The sequence below is a fragment of the Triticum aestivum genome, chromosome 7D, assembly GCF_018294505.1.
Source record: "Triticum aestivum cultivar Chinese Spring chromosome 7D, IWGSC CS RefSeq v2.1, whole genome shotgun sequence".
Classification (NCBI taxonomy): Eukaryota; Viridiplantae; Streptophyta; class Magnoliopsida; order Poales; family Poaceae; genus Triticum; species Triticum aestivum.
This window is the reverse complement of record NC_057814.1, coordinates 407,306,082-407,325,752: the sequence shown is the minus strand read 5'-3', so window position 1 is coordinate 407,325,752 and position 19,671 is coordinate 407,306,082.

The following is a 19,671-nucleotide window of genomic DNA, read 5'->3' as shown; positions in this document are numbered from 1 at the left end:
TCAAACATCCGACTGTGGCATGTTTGTCTTTTACTTTCAATATAAGCCCTTTATGTAATGTCGCTCGGACGTCCGACTGTGGCATGTTTGTCTTTTACTTTCAATATAAGCCCTTTATGTGATGTCGCTCGGACGTCCGACTGTGGCATGTTTGTCTTTTACTTTCAATATAAGCCCTTTATGTGATCTCGCTCAGACGTCCGACTGTGGCATGTTTGTCTTTTACTTTCAATATAAGCCCTTTATGTGATGTCGCTCAGACGTCCGACTGTGGCATGTTTGTCTTTTACTTTCAATATAAGCCCTTTATGTGATGTCGCTCAGACGTCTGACTGTGGCATGTTTGTCTTTTACTTTCAATATAAGCCCTTTATGTGATGTCGCTCAGATGTCCGACTGTGGCATGTTTGTCTTTTACTTTCAATATAAGCCCTTTATGTGATGTCGCTCAGACGTCCGACTGTGGCACGCACTGCCTTTTATTTTCTATTATAAGCCCTTTATGTGGTGTCGCCTTGACACCTGACTGCGGCATTGTTATTCTTGCATTTTCCTCTCGAGGAGTCATTCAGACCCTCGTTTGGCACCCAGTATATTATTTTGGGATTTCGGGAGGACTACCGCCCGACTTCTCTTTTATTTCCCGTGCAGTATTATCTCTATGTCTGAGTGCACCTGTTAACCTGTTCATAGGCATCATGTCTACATTTGTTATATCTTATGTCCGAACTGTCTTGCGAGTACTTTCATAGTACTCACCTGGCTTGTTGATTTGGCCAGATGTTGACGAAGGCGATCTCATGGATGAAGAGTTTGATAGTGAGTCCGACGCCTAGAGGAATCCCAGTCAGTCCCGTGCGATCCTGGATATTGGTCACTTGTATTATATACGCTTCCGCCACCCGCAATAGATCTCCTCGAGCTTCACCCCGACGCTCGAAGAGCTATAGTTTTCAGGAGTCATATCACCCGCTTCGCGGTGATATTTTCACCACCGTTGTTATCGTGAGTTAGTAGTTATGCCACCCTATCCGCCGTCGTGTTTTATCGGCGTACATGTAATAAATTGTTGAGCAGTCCCCGCTCAACCTTGTATTATATTCAGTACCCCTGGTATTTTTCTTCTGTGACCAAGATATTGTCTACCAGTGAGAAGGAATTCTTCTTTACTGGTCCGTAAAAGGGATTGGTCTCTCAATAAATATTTTATTGAAAAACTGGTCGTGACAACAAGAATCTACATGTGGGGAGCGTATGTCGGTGTCAAAACCGGCGGATCTCAGGTAGGGGGTCCCGAACTGTGCATCTAAGGCTAATGGTAACAGGAGGCAGGGGACACAATGTTTACCCAGGTTCGGGCCCTCTCGATGGAGGTAATACCCTACTTCCTGCTTGATTGATCTTGATGATATAAGTATTACAAGAGTTGATCTACCACGAGATCGTAGAGGCTAAACCCTAGAAGCTAGCCTATGAGTATGATTGTTGGTATTGTGGTTGGTCCTACAGACTAAACCCTCTGGTTTATATAGACACCGGAGGGGGCTAGGGTTACACAGAGTCGGTTACAGAGAAGGAGATCTACATATCCGAATCGCCAAGCTTGCCTTCCACGCAAAGGAGAGTCCCATCCGGACACGGGACGAAGTCTTCAATCTTGTATCTTCATAGTCCAACAGTCTGGCCAAAGTATATAGTCCGGCTGTCCGGATACCCCCTTATCCAGGACTGCCTCAGTAGCCCCTGAACCAAGCTTCAATGACGATGAGTCCGGCGCACAGATTGTCTTCGTCATTGCAAGGCGGGTTCCTTCTCCGAATACTCCATAGAAGATTGTGAACACGAGGATCGTGCCTGGCTCTGCAAAACAAATTCCAGAAAACACCGTAGAGAGAATATATTTCACAAATCTAATCTGCTGACAACTCTTCATAGCGTGACGTCACGCCGCGGCCCGGTCATTATTCGAACCGTTTCCTCCCTGCCTGGCATAACGTATCACGAGGCAGTTTTATTAGCACATCTTGTCAACGCAGAGATCGTGTCCCCTTATCGAGGGATTCTCATCAATACGGGCATGGGTAACCCAATCGTTTTACTGATATAACTCCACGGTTTTAGGCAAGTTCCAAACGGTCACGCGGAGGACGCTTGATATTCACCCCCTTTATAAAGAGGTCCAGACCTGTCCTTTTCTTTCCACGCCCAATCCTTCCCTTCCCTTACCTCGAGTTCCAACACCCAAGGCTCGGGCTAAGCGCTTCGGACCTTCAATCATGTCCAGATCCAACCTTCAAGGCCGGTGGATGGCCTCTTCTGTGACAGAGGAGGACATCAAGAAGCTTAGGGAGGCTAGGTATCTGACCGCCGAAATCTCCCACCGGCTACCTGCTCAAGGGCAGGTTATCCCCACTCCCGAACCCAGCGAGAGTGTCGTATTCATTTCCCACTTCCTTCGAGGGCTTGGCTTTAGTCTTGATCACTTCGTAAGAGGGATCATGTTTTATTACGTGCTGGATTTCCATGATCTAGCTCCAGATTCCATCCTTCACATCTCGTCGTTTATCGTCGTGTGTGAGGCCTTCCTCCACATTACCCCACACTTTGGCTCATGGCTCAAGACCTTCAATGTGAAGCCGAAGATGGTCGAGGGGCGACACGCAGAGTGCAGAGGCGCTATAATAAGCAAAGGTGCTGACGCCCCATGGCCGAAGGGTTCTTTCCCGGAGGCGTCCGAATTATGGCAGCGGGAGTGGTTTTACATCACTGCCCCCCGGGGTACCAAGTGGGTGGCCGCCCCAGCCTTTCACCCGGGCCCTCCGCCTCAACTGGCATCATGGGTCAACAAAGGGCTGGACTGGGGGCCAATTAATGACGTGTTGACATTGCAAAGCCGCATCCGAGATCTCCTCAGGAGGGACGTCAGTCTCGTCCAGGTAACGCAAGTAATGCTGGTTCGACGGGTCCCGCCGTGCAAACGTCGCCCTCTCCGTATGTGCGAGTTCAACCCGGAAGGACCGCGAACTATTCAACACTTCTTCGGCATGATGCTCGAACGGATTTAACAATTATTCTTCGGATCACGAATAAAGTGTCCGGACACCACCGAGGATGCGGGTCTGAACTGCAACCGTGCAGATACCCAAGTAAGTAACTCTGCAACCGAACACACTGTTATTATATTTGTCATAACATTATTCTGACAAATTACCCTCGGCCAGGATTGGATAAAGAAGGCGGAGAGGATCAGGTGTTCGGCCCCTCTTCCTGAAGGCTCGCCGAATCCTGTTCTAGCCAGGATGCTGGAGCGCGCACCCTACCAAGTGCCATCAGGAGAAGATGAAGGGAGGCGTAGAGAAGCCAAGAGCGGGCTTCGTGCATTACACATCCAAACCGGGGAATTGGTACCTCCGCAAAGGAGGGTAATCGGAGAGGTGAATCAAAAATCCCCTCTCCCCATGGGAAGAAAAGGGGCGCCCCTGAGGATTTGGAAATGGAGGCTTCCAAGCGAGGGAAGAAACTTCCGCCAGGGGGCCCTGTCGTGGTTCTAAGACTGACAGTAGAAGAGGGGGGTAGGTATGGAGAGGGAAGATCCCAGCTATGGTGAAGTTGTACACGCGAGTTTACGAGTTCAGGCCCTTCTCGGAGAAAGTAATAGCCCTACGTCTCGGAGCCCGGAGGCGGTCGATTGGATTATGCGTGTGAATGTTACAGGGGGTGCGAACCCTTGTGCCAGTGGAGGGGGTGGCTTATATAGAGTGCGCCAGGACCCCAGCCAGCCCACGTTACAAGAGGTTCAATGTACATAAAGCCAGGGCGTTACTGGTAACGCCAGCATTAAGTGCTATAAATGGCTTTAAAGACTACGGAGTGAACGCCTGACTGTTGCAGTGCTGGTCGACTCCTAATCTTCAATAGGTCGAGTGGTTCTTTGTATGGTCGAGTGACCACAGGAAGGAAGGATCTCTGAGTGGTTGATCAGTCGAGTGGATGGCACTCGACGCCTTGGCAGGGTCCTTCCTGTTGCCCTTTGTGTTTCTTTGCTTCTTTGATAATGGCCCTGGATAGGGCTTATAGGTCAGGCCTATGACCCTACCCCAGGTCTATGTCATCATCATTAGCCCCCGAATGGATTGAACTCCGAGTGAAAAAAGGTTGAAGGTAATCTCACTTCGACTCTTGTGTTTCATAGTTATTATGCTTGCGCAGAGGCTAATGTTGGAACTTCAGCTTTGTTTCAGTCGCCTTGATCGATTCAGAAGTCGTCGATTGGATTTACAACGCCATCTGCCGAGTGTTGTTTTGATGCGCTGAACCTTCAGCGCGATTGATTGCAGCGTATCCTGGATCTCATGGGATTCGAATGTTTTGGGGAAGCGCGCGGGACGGGACATGCTGAAGTAGACGGGACGGATAAACGGGGATGCCTCAATTTCCGTGCCACTTTTTTGCCACGTAGGACGCGCGCGACTGTTGCGGGATTTGATAAGATCGCCTGGATCCACACGTCAGTCACTCGGAAGCGACCCTTTATAAGGCGACGGGGCCGAGGCACCGGTACTGTTCGCGTTTGCTTCCTCTCTTCCTCCTCTGCTTCTCCACGACATCTAGCTCCTCCGCTCTCGACGCCGCCGCCCCGCCATTATGGTGAAGGATAAGACGGTAGCGCTGGAACGCGTGAAGAAGACGGCAGGGGCGGCGAAGTGTAAGAAGCTGAATCGCGGGTCATCATCACGCTCGAAGCTGCCGGCAGGTTGGATCCAAGGCGACTGGATCCAATCTTCGCTTCAGCAGGATGATCTGGACGAGCTGATGGAATCTGGTCTGGTCGCTAAGGGCGCGGTGAGGCTGCCGGGGAGTAAGATGGCGCCGCAGCCCCGACCTGGTGAGTGCGTACTACTCGCCACCCACGTCGACCGGGGTTTTTCGCTTCCTCCACATGCCTTCTTTAGGGGTTTCTTGAACTTTTTTGGTGCCCAACTCCATCATTTCAACCCCAATACCATCACATATCTCGCTGCATTTGTATCTATGTGTGAGAGCATTCTGGGATGTCGACCGCATTGGGGTCTGTTCAAGCATATCTTCACCATCCGTTCTCAGTCGGTGAAGAAAACGAATTCGAGTGACGAGAGAACCCATGTCATCTAGATGTGCGGTGGTTTAGGTATCCAGAAGAGGGAGAGGAGCTCTTTCCCTTCCAACCCTTCCTGAATCAGTTAGAGGCTGGCAGTCGACCTGGTTCTACTGCCAGGACCTCGCAACTCCTGATCAGTCGACCGGACTTCCCCCCTTCACCTTTGACCGTGCTCAGACTCCTTCATTGAAAGTGACCGCTGCTGAGGAAGTGGAGACGAACATGCTAGTCGAGAGGGTAGTTTAGCTGATAAATCAGGGTGTCACTGGTATGGACCTGCTGGAGGTATTCCTCAGTCGACGCATTCAGCCGCTTCAGTACCGTGACCATCCCATGTGGATGTACACTAGGCCCGGTGATACCGCTCGGGTTCATCCTGAAGAGGTACCGGCCAAGACAGTGGCCATGTGGTTGACGAGCATTACGGGCAACAAGGACAACCCCAGAGGAGCCAGGAGAGTCGTACCCTTTAGTGACGACAATCCACCTGACAAGGTTCGACTTCTGTGACCGACTGCATTTGAGCACACTTTCCGACTGTTTCTGAACCTGACTGGTTTCCATTCGACTTCCTGTCTTGCAGGTTTATACTTTGACGTATTCAATGTCCAATGGTGAACAAGCCCTGGAGCAAGACCGTGAGGGTGAGGACAGCGCGGAGGAGAGCGGAGAGTGGGAATCTCCGGAGGACAACGACGATGATGACGATGAGAGTAAGGAGTCGGACGAGGAAGAGGAGGTCGACTCGCCGCCCCGTACTGAACATCGATCCAAGCAACACCATGATCCAGTGGGTGGGCGCGGTAAGGCTGTGGCCTCGAGCACTCAAGTGCATAAGCACGCTTGGTCTTCAACTCCGGAGCTGGCGGAGAAAGTCACCAAGCAGCCTAAGATCAACCCCGCGAAGGCTCGGAAGACTCTGCCGAAGATCAAGATGGATGTACCTGTCGCCTCTGGGTAAATGTCTTTTCTGTGTTTTTCTTTATACCGACTGATTCTCCTGTTCTAACCGAGTGGATTACAAACTCGTCTAGCTTTGCCTCCGCTGTGACTGACATGGATATTGACAAGACTCCAGGGAACGAAGAAACCGATGACGCGGCCACCTCTCGAGCTGGTAAGTCCGCTCGGTCAAAACTTATTTCGCCGATTGAACTGTCGGTCGACTGATTTTCTGTTGTTTTCTCTTTTCACAGCAGCTCCGCGAGACATCGTCGTGCTTCCCGATGATGAGGAAGAAGAAATGCCTCCGAAGGAGAGGAAGAGGAGAGGCAAAGGCTCGAGCAGGAGAGTGCTTGAAGTTCAAGTCCCTCAGTCGACACCGGTTCTTGAAGCGGTGGTCGAGCGAACTGAAGATCCAATTCAGACCAACGTTACATTCACCGACCCACTAACGACTGATCGCCCATTGGGGTCGACTAATCCGGCCCCTGCTGCCCCAGTGCAAATCCCCGCATCCGACCCAGTGGGTGCTTCAACTGCTTTGGAGTCATCACTCTTTACTGCATACCAAACCCCAGACGACTCGCCAAGTGCTGCCAGGGAGGCTCTTCGCCAGGTGAACCTTGTCATGGAGCAGGTGAAGGTGATACATGAGGCCAGTCAGGTGGCCTACAACGCTAGCACCGCCTTGCAGACCAATGTTAAGGTCAGTTATCTCCCGTCTGATCTTATTCCTCGTCTGGCGTCTGATCACCCACTGGGGTGTGTCTGCCTTAAAATTGTATGAGTCCGCTTGAGTCGACTAGGATTGAGTCGACTGAATCTTTGACAAACTGCTTTATTATTCGTAAGATGTCCGTGGATGAGCGTTTTGGAACTTTATGTACATCTATCATGAGTTTGCACTTTACGTCTATGCACCCATCGGGTTGTAGTTCTTGCACTGTTGAACCAGTGGGGGCATGCTGAGTGCACCCACTGGGTGTAGTCCTCGAGATCATGGTTGGCTACAGGCAGTCGACTGTGGTTTGAGAGTTTAAATTTTCTCACTCGACCTGGGCAGACCATGCCGAGTGGAGCCTAACCAGTGGGGGCACACTAAGTGCACCCGCTGGGTGTAGTCCCCGAGACCGTGGTCGGCTGCGGGCAGTCGACTATGGTCTGAGAGCAACTTTTTTTTGCACTCATGCTGGGCAGACCATGCCGAGTGTTGAATCAAACCAGTGGGGGCACGCTGAGTGCACCCACTGGGTGTAGTCCCCGAGACTACCGTTGAATGTTTGATTCGATGGTAAGTCTTAGAGTAACTTTCACTGTGACGTTCTTTTGTTTCCGTCGACTGATATAACTTATTTGCTGACTGCAGAAATCTTATGATCTTGGGGCTCAGCTTTCTGTACTGAACAAGCAGCAAATCAGCCTCAATCTTGACCTGCAGCTGGCCCAGAACAACCTCAAGACCGCTTGTGAAGAAGTAACTGCCATGGGAGGTACCCAATCGTCAACCGTCCTTCTTACAGCTTGTATTTTTCCGTGTGTGCTTTAGTCACCTTGAACCGAGTGACTTCACTCGAACAGATGTGCGTAGTGAAAACCGTTAACTTCAAGCTCGTCTGAAGAATGTAGTTTCTTTAGAGAAAATGAAGCAGGCTCTATAGCAGAAGGATCTTGATCTTGCTGCTGCCCAGAAGGAGGCACGGGAGAAAACGGCACTTGCTGACAAGAAGCTGGCTTCAGTCGGTAAGCTGGAAGAAGAGAATTCCACTCTCAAGGCCGCTATCTCTGATGCCAACCGGGAGGTCGAGCAACTGAAGAAGGACAAGGACAAACTGACTGACGAGATTGGAAACCTCAAGGCCAAGAAGGGCGAGTTAGAATCTTATCTGGGCCAGCTTGCTGCAAAACTGGTCTTAAAGCTTGAAGGTATGGTTGTTCGATTGACTTGTTATTGTAGACTGAGAATTCTTTACCATACTGTCGACTCATTATCCACTCAACCGCGCAGAATTTTGCCAAGACTTCAAAGAAGAAACTGGGCGTGTCGAGATTGGTCTCGATCCCATAAACTGACCAGTCAAGGATGATGTCGCAATGAATGTGCTGCGGATGGAATCTCGCGTGGACATCACGATCGCTTATCTTGCCCATCTGAAGGCGGCGATGACTCGGGTTGATACTGAACTCTGGCCCCAGGCGGAACTGTCTCAAGACCTCGAGTCTCTGATGGCTCGACTGAATCAAATTCCAGATCGAGTGCAAGAATGGAAGAAGTCATCTGCTCACTGTGGTGCTGATGTCGCCCTGTCATTGGTTCGAGTGCATTGCAAGGATGTCAATGAGGACAAGCTGGCGGCGCTCAAGGTCGCCAACACCAAAAAGCACACTTTCCAGTCCTTCATGGACACTTTCCTCGACGCCGCCACTCGTATTGCAGACAGCATAGACCTCGACAGTTTCTGCGATCCCGCCAGTCCTTCTCCTGCCGAGTGATCCGAAAAACTTTATGCTTCACCTTTATTTTCCTCAGAATGCTGAGTGATTAGGTAATCGTTAAACTCCTTCGGGCTTGGTGCCCGAGTACTTTAACCCACGAACCGGAACCTTAGGATTTATCCGAATTTGGTTTATCTTTGAATATGCTTGCGCTTGTCTTCGAGTGGTACTTGTTCCTTCACTAGGAATAATCTTTGAATGGTGCAGCTCCAAGGTGGAAGGTGACAGTCAACCTGCACTTCGTCGTCCTTGCAGATAGGGATGGAGTGTATGTTATACTTGTGGCGCAGCTTCGAGGAGAAGGTAGCAATCGACCTGCATCTCGTCGTCCTTACGGATCGGGATGGAGCGTACGTTATACTTGTGGCGCAGCCCGAGGAGAAGGTAGCAATCGACCTGCACCTCGTCGTCCTTACGGATCGGGATGGAGCGTACATTATACTTGTGGCGCAGCCCCGAGGAGAAGGTAGCAATCGACCTGCACCTCGTCGTCCTTACGGATCAGGACGGAGCGTGTGGCCAAGTCCCCGAGTGAGAAGGTTAATTCTCACACGGAACGTATTTTATATTTAGGCGAGTACTTGACTGCAGCTAAGCCTCCGAGTGAGAGTGTCGCTCACCACTCGGTAGGATTTTATGAACTTAGGCGAGTACTGGACTGCAGCTAAGCCTTCGAGTGAGAGGGTTGCTCACCACTCGGTAGGATTTTTCAAACTTTGGCGAGTACTAGACTGCAGCTAAGCCTCCGAGTGAGAGGGTTGCTCACCACTCGGTAGGATTTTTCAAACTTAGGCGAGTACTGGACTGCAGCTAAGCCCCCGAGTGGGAGGGTTGCTCACCACTCGGTAGAATTTTTCAAACTTAGGCGAGTACTGGACTGCAGCTAAGCCCCCGAGTGGGAGGGTTGCTCACCACTCGGTAGGATTTTTCAAACTTAGGCGAGTACTCGACTACAGCTGAGCCCCCGAGTGGGAGGGTTGCTTACCACTCGGTAGGATTTTTCAAACTTAGGCGAGTACTGGACTGTAGCTAAGCTCCCGAATTGGAGGGTTTCTCACCACTCGGTAGGATTTTTCAAACTTAGGCGAGTGCTGGACTGCAGCTAAGCCCCCGAGTGGGAGGTTGCTCACCACTCGGTAGGATTTTTCAAACTTAGGCGAGTATTGGACTGCAGCTAAGCCCCCGAGTGAGAGGCTTGCTCACCACTCGGTAGGATTTTTCAAACTTAGGCGAGTACTGGACTGCAGCTAAGCCCCCGAGTGAGAGGCTTGCTCACCACTCGGTAGGATTTTTCAAACTTAGGCGAAACAGATTCGCAGCTAAGCCCCCGAGTGAGAGGCTTGCTCACCACTCGGTAGAATTTTTCAAACTTAGGCGAAACGGATTCGCAGCTAAGTCACCCACTGGGGGATTTTAAACAAAAGAACATTCGACAACAATCATATTTAGATAACTGTAAAACTCTGTCTTTGATAAACAAACTAAACAGGTGTTTCTTATTACATCTCGACAGACCGAGTGTTTAAGTATAAAAGGGGCGGAGCAGCTCCGCATTCCAAGCACGTGGCTCATCTTTCTTGTGTTCGACGTTGTAGAGGTGGTACGCTCTGTTGTGAAGCACTTTGGTAACGATGAAGGGACCTTCCCAAGCTGGGGCGAGCTTGTGTGGTTTCTGGTGATCCACTCGGAGAACCAAATCCCCCTCCTGAAAGGCTCGACCTCTCACGTTTCTGGCGTGGAATCGATGCAGGTCTTGCTGATAGATGGTCAACCGGATCAGGGCCATTTCTCTTTCTTCTTCCAAGAGGTCGACTGCGTCTTGTCGTGCTTGCTCTGCTTCAGCTTCTGAGAAAAGTTCAACTCGGGGCGTATTGTGAAGCAAGTCACTCGAAAGAACAGCTTGAGCTCCATAGACCAAGAAGAATGGAGTTCGGCCAGTCGACCAATTGGGAGTTGTCCTCAAGCCCCAAAGTACTGATGGAAGCTCATCAACCCAGGCACCTGCCGCATGCTTGAGGTCACGCATCAGTCGAGGTTTGAGACCTTTGAGAATCAATCCGTTTGCTCTTTCAGCTTTTCCATTCGACTGGGGATGGGCGACAGAAGCATAGTCGACTCGAGTGCCTTGAGAAGCGCAGAAAGCTCTGAACTCATTAGAATCGAAGTTTGACCCATTGTCAGTGATGATGTTGTGCGGCACACCATATCTGAATGTCAACTCTCTGATAAAGCTGACAGCAGTACAGGCTTCAAGGTTCTTGATAGGTTTGGCTTCAATCCATTTGGTGAACTTGTCGACTGCCATGAGCACATGAGTGAAGCCACTCCTGCCAGTCCTCAGAGGTCCAACCATATCTAATCCCCAAACAGCAAAAGGCATGACGAGTGGAATGGTCTTCAGAGCAGATGCAGGCTTGTGAGACATGTTGGAGTAGAACTGGCAACCTTCACATTTGTGTACTATTTCCTTTGCCATTCATTCGCTCGCGGCCAATAAAATCCTGCTCGGTATGCTTTGGCCACGATGGTCCGAGAGGACGCATGGTGACCACAGGTCCCCGAGTGGATGTCATTGAGGATCACTCAACCTTCTTCAGGCGTTATGCACTTCTGGCAGACTCCAGTCACACTTTCCCTGAACAACTGCCCTTTTATCACTGTAAAGGCTTTGGATCGACGGACGATCTGACGAGCCTCTTCTTCATCCTCTGGGAGTTCCTTCCTAAGAATGTACGCGATGTATGGCACTGTCCAGTTGGGAGTGATGACCAAAACTTCCATGATCAAGTCGACCACGGCGGGGACTTCGACTTCAGTCAGATCGGTGGCACTCTTTGGTTGTGGGGGCTCTTCAGTGAAAGGATCCTCTTGAACTGAAGGTGTATGGATATGTTCCAGAAACACGTTGCTGGGAATGGCTTCCCTCTTGGACCCTATCTTCGCCAAATCATCAGCTGCTTGATTTTTCAGTCGGGGTATATGATGGAGCTCCAACCCCTCAAACCTCTTTTCTAGCTTTCTCACGGCATTGCAGTAACCTGTCATGGCTGGGCTTCTGACATCCCACTCCTTCATCACTTGATTAACCACTAAATCTGAGTCGCCGTAGACCATGAGGCGACGGACGCCGAGTGAAATGGCCATACGCAACCCATACAAGAGTGCTTCGTATTCGGCTTCATTGTTGGAAGAATCAAAGTGAATCTGGAGGACGTAACTGAGCTTATCTCCTCGGGGGGATACCAATACCACTCCAGCACCGGAACCATTCAGCATCTTGGAGCCATCGAAGAACATGGTCCAATGCTCCAAGTGAACTTGGGTCGGTAATTGCTGCTCAATCCACTCGGCAAGGAAATCAGCTATTGCTTGGGACTTGATAGCTTTCTTTGCCTCAAACTTGATATCTAATGGAAGGAGTTCAATCGCCCACTTCGCCACTCGACCAGTTGCATCTCTATTTGCTTCAGGATTTCAGATAATGGTGCGTCGCTGACGACTGTAATGGAGTGATCTGAGAAATAATGTGCAACCTTCTTCATGGTCATGTAGATTCCATAGACAAGCTTCTGATAATGGGGATATCTCTGCTTGGATGGAGTCAAAACTTCCGAAAGATAGTATACTGGGCGTTGAACTTTATAAGCTTTTCCTTCTTCTTCTCGCGCGACCGTGAGTACTGTACTGACAACTTGTCCAGTGGCTGCAATATAAAGCAGTAAAGGCTCTTTGCTGATTGGGGCAGCAAGCACCGGCTGGGTGGAAAGCAGGGCTTTGAGCTCTGCAAACGCTGCATCAGCTTCATCAGTCCACTCGAACTTGTCAGACTTCTTCATCAGTCGGTAAAGAGGCAAGGCCTTTTCACCAAGACGAGAAATGAATTGACTCAAGGCGGCCAAACACCCGGTGAGCTTCTGAACGTCATGTACGCGCACTGGGCGCTTCATTCGGAGGATGGTACCAACTTTCTCCGGGTTCGCATCGATCCCACGTTCGGAAACGAGGAAACTGGGTAACTTCCCACCTGGAACTCCGAATATACACTTCGACGGGTTTAACTTGATATCATACCTTCTCAGGTTGGCAAAGGTTTCAGCGAGGTCAGCCAGCAGGTCGGAACCTTTGCGTGACTGTACCACAATGTCATCCATATATGCTTCCACATTCCGATTGATTTGAGTGAGCAGGCACTTCTGAATCATCCTCATGAATGTGGCTCCGGCGTTCTTGAGGCCGAACGGCATGGTGACATAACAAAAGCACCCGAATGGAGTGATGAAAGCTGTTTTTATCTCATCGTGCCCATACAGTCGGATCTGATGGTACCCGGAATAGGCGTCTAGAAAAGACAGTCGCTCACACCCCGCAGTCGAGTCGACGATCTGGTCGATGCGGGGGAGAGGAAAGTGATCTTTCGGGTAGGCCAAATTGATATGCTTGAAGTCAATGCACATGCGAAGTGAGTCATCCTTCTTGGGGACCATGACAACATTGGCAAGCCACTCGGAGTGGTAAATCTCTCGGATAAACTCAGCTGCTAGGAGCCGAGCCACTTCTTCACCAATTGCTTTTCTCTTCTGCACGGCGGACCGTCGAAGATGTTCTTTGACTGGTTTTGATTTTGGGTCGACTCGCAAACGGTGCTCAGCCAGTCCCCTGGGTACACCCGGCATGTCAGAAGGTTTCCATGCAAAGATGTCCCAGTTCTCACGGAGGAACTGGATGAGCGCTTCTTCCTATTTGCTGTCGAGTGTAGTTGAGATATGAGTCGGAGCAGCATTGGGATCGGTCGGGTGAATATGAATCGGCTTCGTTTCACCGGCCGACTGAAATGCAGAGTCTGTAGCAGGCTTCTTGGCTCGCAGCAAATCACTCGGATCTGCGTTCTTCTGGTACTCTTGCAATTCAACTACTGCCATTTGTGCATCAGCAATTTTGGAACCCTTCTGAAAGCATTCCTCTGCCTTCTGCCGATTGCCAGTGATAGTGATCACTCCTCTGGGACCGGGCATCTTCAATTTGAGGTACACGTAACATGGTCGAGCCATAAAACGTGCATAAGCAGGTCTGTCCAGAATAGCATGATAAGCCTCTGGAAATCCACAACTTCAAATGTCAACTTCTCTTTTGCGGTAATTCTTCGAATCACCGAAAACCACGTCAAGGGCGATCTGACAACTGAGCTTTCTTGCCAGGTATAACATCATGGAAACTCATATTGCTCTCACTAAGCTTGGACACCGGAATGTCCATTTGTTTCAAGGTTTCAGCATAAAGGATATTCAGGCCACTGCCACCGTCCATTAGCACTTTGGTCAGTCGAATGCCTTCTACCACAGGGTCGACCACCAATGCTTGCCTCCCAGGGGTGGCTATACGTGCTGGGTGATCAGACTGGTCGAATGTAATGGCAGTCTGAGACCACTTTAGATAACTAGGTGTTGCCCGAGCAACCATGTTCACTTCTCTATTGATAACTTTCAGTCGACTCTTGCTCTCGACGTCAGCAAAAATCATCAGAGTGGAGTCAATGTTAGGAAAACCATCATCATGTTCCTCCTTATTCTCACTCTTGTCTGACCCTTTCTCCTTGTCACTGGGCTGTTTCTCTCAGAACTGTTGGATCAGGAGTCGACACTGTCGAGTGGTATGTTTGGGGTAAATGAAATTGCCCTCTTCATCTTTCTTGGTGTGGATGTGACACGGTAAATCCAACACATCATTCCCAGCTTGATCCTTTACTTTCTTGGGGGTCCAGGGCCCTTTGGGCTTCCCCTTGAACTTTCCTTGAGTTACAGCTAAAGCTTCACCAGGAGCAGCTGGCTCGGCTTTGCGCTTCTGCTTCCGAGTGGAAGTACCACCGGCGTCCTGGCCGACTGGTTTGCCCTTCCCACTGCGGAGTCGATCTTCTTCTTCTCCGTTAGAGTACCGAGTGGCTATTTCCATCATCCGGGTCAAAGACATATCTCCTGTCCGCCCGAATTTCAAGACTAGCTCCCGATACTTCACGCCTTCCTTGAAGGCACACACTGCTTGATGCTCAAACACATTTTCCACTGTATGATGCAAAGTAGTCCATCTCTGAATGAAATCTCTCAAAGTTTCATTCGGCTTCTGTACGCAATGCTGTAACTCTGTGAGCCCTGCTGGTCGTTTGCAAGTTCCTTGAAAGGTTCTAACAAACACTCGGGCGAACTCCTCCCAGCTGTATATACTGCCAGGTGCCAGCTGAGTCAACCATGCTCTGGCTGATCCCTCCAACATCAAAGGAAGGTGTTTCATGGCTACGTCATCATTTCCACCACCAATCTGCACAGCCACTCGATAATCCTCTAGCCAAGTATCAGGCTTGGACTCACCAGTGAACTTGCTGACTCCAGTCGCCAACCTGAAGTTTGGAGGAATCACCGCAGCTCTGATGGCTCTGCTGAAACACTCGGGGCCTGAAACATGAACTCTGCTGCCAGTCGGTTGATCCCTGTTACGGCCCTCTCGGTGCGCTCTGTTCCTGTCCACCAGACCTTGAACAAGAATTGATCTTGCATCAAAGCCTGGCTCTCTGGGGTCGACTAGACCTCTGCGCTCGCCACTGTGAGGGCGTGTGTCATCAGGTTGCCGAGGCACATTCGATCCACTCCTCGGAGGAGGTGTGGGCACGCGACGACGGTTGTCACGACCGAGCCGGTGATCATACTGCTCATAGTTTTTGTGCCGATCTTGCCGGGATTCACGTCCTCACGCCCCGGGGGCGATCTTGGGCTGTGGGCCGACCGAACTGTGTCCGCCCTCACAGACCTGCTGTGAATTCTATTCCGTGACTGCGATACTGCTGTATTCTGCTCTCCCGCTGCCTGGAGTAAAGCCCGAATCTGCAGCAAACCTCGGCCAGCCTCCGACTGGGAGGGCTGAATCGACTTCGCTATACGGGCTGCAGCAGTTAGATTTTCAATCGGCGTGCGGTATACTGCGGTGGAGGTGGAAAAAGCTGCCGTCGACTGGAATCAAGGATCCGCTGCAAGCGCGCTCGTCGAGAGCCCGCTGGAGGTTATCCAATCGAGTGCGTTCAGCCAGGTTGGCCAAGTGCACCTCCTCCAAGGCCCGAGCCTCGGGGGTCTCCCCAAGATGGGAGTGTGAAGTGCATCCACATTGCATCGGCGAAGCTCTTCCCTCTGCTGCGAAGAAAGTGGCTCGGGGCGGAACTCTTCGTGAGCATGCGACGGATCACCGTTGTCATCACCGCCATCGTCGCGGGGGAAGCCAGGAGGACTACGCGGTCCGTTGACCATCAAAACTTCTGCCGCGGGATCGCTGCTGTCGCACTCGGATGCGGTCTGTGCAGAGCCAGTCGACAGGTCGAACAGGCCGTACAGAGTTTTGTCGGGCTCGATTGCCGTGACTTGTGGAGTAGCCGACTGGCAGGCCACCGCATGCCTCACCCACCGCTGAAGCCGCGACCGACCGGATCGCTTGCGACGGCGTGCAGCGGGGAGCGAGGACACCACGGGAGTCGACTGGTACTAAGTCGACTATTGCCGGAGGAGGACACCGCGGATGCATGCACGAAAGTGCGTTGCCCCGCGGACGGGGAGCGCCTCGACGTCGAGTGGAGCTTCCTGAAGCCAGGCGGAGTCGTCGGCGATGAAGACGAGCGCGCCGAGATGGATCTCGCGGCCCTCAGCCAAACCTCCGCCAGCAACCATGATGATGGGAATCGGAAAAATCACAACCTCACTAGAAAGTCGCTAAGACACCTGCCCCACGGTGGGCGCCAACTGTCGTGGTTCTAAGACTGACAATAGAAGAGCGGGTAGGTATGGAGAGGCAAGATCCCAGCTATGGTGAAGTTGTACACGCGAGTTTACGAGTTCAGGCCCTTCTCAGAGGAAGTAATAGCCCTATGTGTCCGAGCCTGGAGGCGGTCGATTGGATTATGCGTGTGAATGTTACAGGGGGTGCGAACCCTTGTGCCAGTGGAGGGGGGTGGCTTATATAGAGTGCGCCAGGACCCCAGCCAGCCCACGTTACAAGAGGTTCAATGTACATAAAGACAGGGCGTTACTGGTAACGCCAGCATTAAGTGCTATAAATGGTTTTAAAGACTACGGAGTGAACGCCTGACCGTTGCAGTGCTGGTCGACTCCTAATCTTCAATAGGTCGAGTGGTTCTTTGTATGGTTGAGTGACCACAGGAAGGATGGATCTCTGAGTGGTTGATCAGTCGAGTGGATGGCACTCGACGCCTTGGCAGGGTCCTTCCTGTTGCCCTTTGGGTTTCTTTGCTTCTTTGATAATGGCCCTGGATAGGGCTTATAGGTCAGGCCTATCACCCTACCCCAGGTCTATGTCATCATCAGGCCCCGGCCCGAAGGGCATCCTTGCCGCACTGCGCCCGCAAGGGGGCCAGCCATCGACCGAGCCGTAAGTGAATAAAGGCACTTCGATAAATACATCTTTTTTCTCTTCTGAGAATAACGACCGGGGCACATGTTTTGCAGTCCGGCTCCTAGCCCTTCTCAACAAAGTTCGTCTTCGGGGGATCTTCTTCCGTCGATGATGGAGAGAGAGACGCCTTCTCCTGCTTCCCCACATCGCGAGACGGACAACCCTGAGGTGTCGTCGCGGAGGACTTCTCCTAATCCGCAAAGGCCAGAAGGTAACTCTTCGGCCGCCCGAAGTCCGGGGTATCCGGCTCCCAAGGAGAGCAACAGAAAGAGCCCGGGATTGTCCGGTGCCCGACCGAACACATTGATGGGTCTTTTGGAGCAAGCGGCTATCTCATAGGCGCATCGTACCTTAATGGGTATGGTGATTGAGAGGATTTCATCCGCTAAGAGCGGGTTAAACGAAGCTTTTACAAGCCTTCTAAGAGGCTTTGAGGTACGCAAAGTAATATGTATATTTTTGACCATACCGCACACGATAGGTGTGCTCTGTATAGATAGTAGCCCCTGAGACTCTGGTTGCCGACCAGCGGCGAAGAGAGGATCATAGTCCCAGGTAATGACCGCGCTGCCATCATCTGCAGGCGGCTGAGGGTACGGCGACCGACCGGACTGCTGATTTTGCCGAACTAAAGCGGCAGCTTGACGTGGCCGACGCCGACATCGTGCTTGTGAACAAGCGGCTTGACGAGGCACGGGGTATGTATTTTCGGGTGGTCAGCAAATATTAAGAGGAGCATTATGCTAGTATCTATAATATGCTTTGATTGTGGATGGATCTGCTTCAGTGGAGACCCTGCGGGCGGAACTTGCCCGAGCCAAGGAGCAAGCCAGAAGAAGTGATGCGGCTGCCCTGAAGGCGGCCGAAGAGTTGAAAGCCGAACAGGCTGCTCATCGCCAGAGCAAAGAGAGAATAGCCAACATGGCTCTTGAGCTACAAAATGCCACCAGCCGCTATGAGCTCCTCGAGAGGGAGAACCAGACGAAAGCGGCTGACTTGAAGAAGGCCTTAGAAGCAGCCAAGGAAGCGCGCTCTGAAATCAGAGCGACGCAGGAGGAGCTTCGCCAAGCCGGAGATATCGCAGCTGGGAAGCCCTTCCTATTACGGACGAAGTTCGGCGATCCGAAGTATGCCCCTCTGGATAAATTATGGAGTGCTGCGGATGCATACCTGGACTTAGCAAAGAGTGCTGCTGATGCGACTGAGTACTACAAAGATCAGAAGGATCATGAGGTAGAAAAATTGTTCTGGTCGCAGTTTAGTGCTCCGGAGCGTCCGCTGCTGTTGAATGAACAAATGGCCGAGTGGGCCGAGCTCCATAGATTGTCCCGGCTTGCCATGAGGTTTGTCGTGGATCATCTTTGGCCGAAGGAACCAAGTCCAGATTGTTATTTTGATTTAGTGCAATGATTCCTTCGTGTTGTGCCGCATATCGACGCTGCAAAGAGGTCGGCGTGCATAGAGGGCGCGCGGATGGCTCTTGCCCGTGTTAAGACACATTGGGCGGGGATGGAGGCCACCGCTATTTCAACCAGGGGTCCGACCGGAGGCCAGGACTCGCCCGAGCACTTTTTTGAAGAAGTCCTAGAAGGTGCCCGTTTAATAGAGGCTCAGTGCTAAAAAATTACCATGTTCTAATGACATGTATCTTGATTGTAAAAACAATGCTATTGTGATTATAAAGGCTATTTTTATACTTTTGCCTGTAAAGTATTTTAAGTGCCTCCTGTGTGGCCGTTTATGTATATATGTATATAACCTGAAAGATTGCAGTTGTCGGCTTAAGCCCCCACGCATATAATGCGGGGGTGTTCGGTAAAGCGCATAATCACACTTGATCCAACGTCTTGGTCCATTTGAGGAGGTGATAGCGCGGCGAACAAGGCAATCGGACTATATTGCTTTAACACTTTCACTTAGCCATAGGAGTTTGACGGTGGGGCTACTATATAGCCCCTGGTATGTCCACGCTCATCCGAATACGGTGAGCGTACATGACCGGGAAATGGTCCTTCGTTAATGCGGAGGAATCCCGAAGATTCCGATCAGTCCTCGAGTGGTTGACCAGTCCCTCACTTTATCATGACAGTCAGTTTTCGGCTTTCTCTACTGAGGTGCTCGCCCAGATGAACCGGGGCACAATCGCAGTAGTTCTCCCGGTGGCACCTTAGCCGATAGAGCGGAACGTAAGGTATCAAAACACGGGAGCCGGGCAAACCCAACATTTGACCAAAGACATGATTCGGAGCTAATGTATATAAGGCCAAACTCGCGATGCCGAACACTCCCTAAGGTATTCGGACTTTACAACATATTCTGGGCTGAGTAACACCCTCGATAATGAGCCCTAAATTTCCAGGTACATGCATTAATCTTGGCGTGACAAAATGCCAATAACGCCGTTACCCCACTCGGTTGTGTAAAGTATCCGGAGGGTGTGAATCAACAAGAGACATTAAAAAGGTTTACGCAGGGTCTTAATCTAAAAAGAAACCTTTGACCGGGGCCCTGCTGCACGTCTGCGCCTTTGTCTCCGTTGTGCCGTATCCTGGAAGGGTGTAGCACGATGATCATCTGCAAAAAAGAAAACCCAGGTGAGAGAATCTGACAATCGTGCGAAAAGTTGGTTATTCTTAATGAACCATAAAAATGCAATC